General features: G+C 34.5%; 1 long non-coding RNA gene across 1 annotated transcript; it reads right to left on the bottom strand.

Annotated features, from left to right (window-relative positions):
* Nucleotides 1–386: 386 nt before the first annotated feature.
* On the bottom strand, nucleotides 387–2,291 carry LOC111091678. Its single transcript, XR_005376457.1, has 2 exons — nucleotides 2,200–2,291; nucleotides 387–767 (listed from the first exon to the last, which is right to left on the bottom strand). It is a non-coding gene; the product is annotated as an uncharacterized LOC111091678 (long non-coding RNA).
* Nucleotides 2,292–4,573: the final 2,282 nt, after the last annotated feature.

Here is a 4,573-nt window from a genome sequence, read left to right as displayed (position 1 = left end):
TGGATCCCAGGACCCTGAGATCATGACCTGAGCCGAAGGCGGACGCTTAACTATCCAGGTGCCCCAGGTATTAATCTTATTTAAAAATTTTTTAAATGTATTATTATTATTTATTTTTTTTAGGAGAGGAGAGAGGCAGAGGGAGAAGGAGAGAGAAAATATCAAGCAGGATCCATGCTCAGCAAGAAGCCCACCATAGAGCTCCTTCCCACAACCCAGAGATCATGACCTCAGCCAAAATCAGGAGTCAGAAGCTCAAACTATTTAGCCAGCCAAGTGTCCCTCAGCGTTAATCTTAATAAGTCACCCCTGTACGTGATGTGTTGCTACTCCCTTCCTGCTTTTAGAATCCTTTCTTTGTCTTTTGACAGTTTGATCATGGTGTGTCTAGGTGTGGATCTCTGAGTTTATCCTACTTTGAGTTTATTGAAATTCTTGTATTTGTAAATCATTGTTTTTCAAGTTTGGAATATTTTCAGCTATAATTTCTTCAAGTATTCTTCTGCCCATTTATGTCTCTCTTCTTCTGGGGCTTCCATTATGAATATGATGATATGCTTGATGGTGTCCATCAGTTATCTGAGGCTGTGTTCATTTTTAAAAATCTTTCTACTTTCTGTTCCTCAGACTGGATAATTTCAGCGGGCCTCTATTCAAGTTTGCTGATTCTCTTTCCTGACTGTTCTGCTGTTAAGTCCCTCCAGTACATTTTTAATTCCAGATATTTTAATGTACTTGTTTACAATCTTTTCTCATCAGAATGTGAGCTGTTGAGAGAAAGAATGTGGTCATATCATTTCTTTAGCTCTGGCACTTGGTATCTAGAATATAATAGGTACTCTGTGGATACATTTGAATTAATTAATATGAAGGTTCATATCCAAATACTGTGTACCATGCAAATACAGCTAGAAACATTGAGTTCTCCAGGGGATTTCTATACCATTTAAAGATACTGATACTTTTCATTATGTGGAATCTATTCTAGAATAGAGATATCATAGAATTCTTGATTTAGTCTAAAACAAATCTCATTATATAAGACAGTTTAACATAGTGGTGGGAGAGCCAGCTTCTAAATGAGCCAGACTGAGTTCACATTCTTGCTCTGCCACTTACTACCTGTGTAGCTTTGGGGCAAGTAGTCACCTGTAGGCTTAAATTTCATTTCCTATAAAATAAAAAGGGTTTACTATAAGCATGAAAAGGCATACAAATGGATTAACAACAATGGACATAGTTCTAGACACATAAGAATCATTCAATAAATAATATAATTAATAAAATGATTAGGATTCTACTATCAAGAAAAAGTTAGACCAATCTCATCCATGTATATAGACAAAAAATTCTTATATAAATGCTATTTGATATAATTTAATAAGTGAGAAATATTTCCTCATGATAAAATAAATTTTTCTCAGGAGTCAGGAATGCTTCAACATATGGGATTCTAATAATAGAATAAATTTCTTTGCTTCTGATTTTCCCTCTATATTCGATATAATATTGACAGTATGGCCAGATTACTTCTGCTAAAATACTGCTACCCATTGCTTCATTAATCTATAAAGGTGCATTATCCAATTGGAATTGCATTATCTATAGAGTAAATTTAATTTGAGCCCCATTTCTATATTCTCATCCTTAATATTTAAGTTTTTCTTAAAAACTTAACTTTGGAGTAGAAACAAAGTGGATCCACCCTTTCTCCCCCAAACATCTCATACTTTTCTGCCACTTTACTTTTGTTCATTTCATAGCATCCACCCCCAAAATTGTAACTCAAACTTCTTTGGATCATTTTTCTAAAACTGTATATTGTCATTTAACAATTATATTTTTTGAGTGAATTTTCCTCATTTTTATTGTTGTTCTATTATTACTTAAAGGACCTTTGACGTCCTTTTCTTCAACTAGGCTGCAGTCTTCTAGAGGAGGAGGGTCTAGCTACTTTTGCAGATTTGATGTGCAATACTTATGGTTACAGAGGAAATATTTGTTGATTTTAAAAGCATCTTTATAAATTATAGTTTGTAGAAGTTCAGTCTTAGCTAGTAATCTTTTTCTAATTATGGAGAAACCACTGCATGTCACTTTTTAGGAAACTTAATGTGCTCTGATCCAATGCATCTGTTTAAACTTCTGTTCTAATATAAGCCTAAAATTTTAAGCTACAGTAGTCCCCTCCATCCCTACCCAGCCATCTGCAGTCTCACTCTTCACAGTTTCAGTTACCCACAGTCAACCATGATCTGAAAGCATATGATCCTTCTTCTGACATACTGTCAGGTCAGTAGTAGCCTAATGCTACATCATAGTGCCTATGTTACTCACTTCATTTCATCATAGTAGGCATTTTATCATCTCACCCCGTCATAAGAAGGGTGAGTATGGCAAGAAGATATTTTGAGAGGGAAAAAGGTCACCTTCCATAACTTTTCTTACAGTATATTATTATACATGTGCTATTTTATTATTGTTGTCAATCTCTTGTGCTTAATTTATAAATTAGGCTTTATCATAGTATGTATGTATTGAAAAAACATAGTATATATAGGGTTTGGTACTATTCATGGTTTCAGGTATGCACTCAGGGCCTTGAAATGTATCCCCCACGAATAAGGGGGGTACTACTGTGTCTGTTCATTCATTAGATGAGTTTATCAATGAACAGATGTGTGTGTTCCACTATGTTGCCTCAGAAACAAATGAATGGGGTTAGGTTGTTGATCTGGTGATTTTAAGGTGGAGGAAGGAAGAAGTTTAGAGTGATATACTCTATGTAATGAAAGTATAGAATAGCAATTGAAGGAGAGAGAACTCGATTAGGGGGTCCATCATTGCTAGGAGTTTATGATCTATGGTCTCTCTTCCTCGCTTACACAGGAAGGCTGGAAAGAGGGGAGTACTGGTGAGTTGCTGTTCTTTTATATCCATCCATCATTCTCCAGGAGTACCTAGTTTTGTTTGTACTATATGAGACTGGGGAAAAAAAGTAAATGAAAAATATTGGCTATCTCTTTTTAGAAAGGAAAAAAACCCAAATGTTTTTGTAGCCACATGACACCAGAGTTCTGGATGTAACCTGACAACAGAGAGAGTAGAAAAAACTGTTCTGTTCTTGGCAAAGGCTTGAACAAGAATTCAGTAAAGCATCAATAATAATTGAGGATAAGTAAAATGGATGGCTAGTGTTACCTTTAGTTTCTTTTAACATTTACTTCTTTAAAATAGACTTCATTCAGTAATGGCTGTATTTCTCTGATATTATAAAGAATTATTTAACATAGACATGTACTTTGACCCTCTCTCAGTTAACTTATGTTACTGAAATATGGATATTAGATCATGAAGATTTTAGAAGCACCCACTTATCTTGTGGCAGCATATTTTAAACAAAGGCAAAAGAACTAAAAAGGAAAAAACAGCTTCTTGAATTTTGAGCTTGTGAGTCTACATCTATTAAGCCATAATGTCAACATTTCACAACTGTGTCAGGAAATCTATCTTATATTTAATCAGAATCATTATATTTCAACCTTTATTACTCAGCATGTCAGTGAAGAATGTATCCTTTATCAGAGATGGATTTACCAAGAAACTAATGGAATTTAGCTTCATAGCTCCTCCTATGCACAGATCCTTTCAAGGCCCCAGAAGCGATCCTAGCATTGTGTCACATGGTTGTATATTTTTGTAAAATTTGCAAATGTAAGTTATTTTAGTTGCACTCAGTTAAACTGCTTTCTTTGCACTCATGTGTACACTCCACCATGCTTTCTCTTGGTGGTGGCAGTAGTCACCATGAACATTTTTGGGATCTAGGTAAAGGGAAGTTGAGTGTTGGATACACTTCGTTTGAGTATTGTGGAACATACTTTTCTATGGTTCATAGTCACTTCTATATGTAGTTTAGTTGTTGCTAGTTAGCCATGGTAGAAATCGTTTCCAGGAGTATTCCCATTTTCTGCAAACTGATGACTTATCTGGTGTCATAAAATGAAGATTTAGGGCCAAGCATTGTAAATTTATATGAGTTCGTCCCATGGCACTTGCCATTGGATCTAGGTGGGAAGCAGAGACAAATAGAAGTTGAAGAATGTGGAGTTTGAAGCTAATCTATGGCAAATTCTTCAGTTTATCAGATTTGTAAATTATAAGCAAGGAATGGTTCTCATCAACACCTAACCAAATAGAAATTCTCCTTTCCTCAGAGAATGAGGAAAAGGTAGCATATAAAATTTTTAATTCATCACATATATGTTTCCTCTTTGTTGGAGAATTTATCAGAATGTTTTTAGGACACAAATATGCAAATATCAAAAAATAAATGTGTATGTCTGTGTGAAGTCACATGTTTTTGTGCATCCTAACTACAATAATAAAAAACATTTTAATTGACTATGCTGGAAGATAAATGAATTGACTCTCTATTTTCTCCTACCTCTAATCTCTCCTATAAAATGATATCATAAGATTGTCATATGAAGAAGCAAGATGTAGGCAATATAAAACAGTGTTAGAAAGTCAACAAAAATACTGCTTCTTTAATTTTTTGTTTGTGATATTT

The sequence above is a fragment of the Canis lupus genome, chromosome 22 (assembly GCF_011100685.1).
Source record: "Canis lupus familiaris isolate Mischka breed German Shepherd chromosome 22, alternate assembly UU_Cfam_GSD_1.0, whole genome shotgun sequence".
Taxonomy (NCBI): domain Eukaryota; kingdom Metazoa; phylum Chordata; class Mammalia; order Carnivora; family Canidae; genus Canis; species Canis lupus.
The sequence above is the reverse complement of the archived record's forward strand: the minus strand, read 5'-3'. Positions and strand labels throughout refer to the sequence as shown.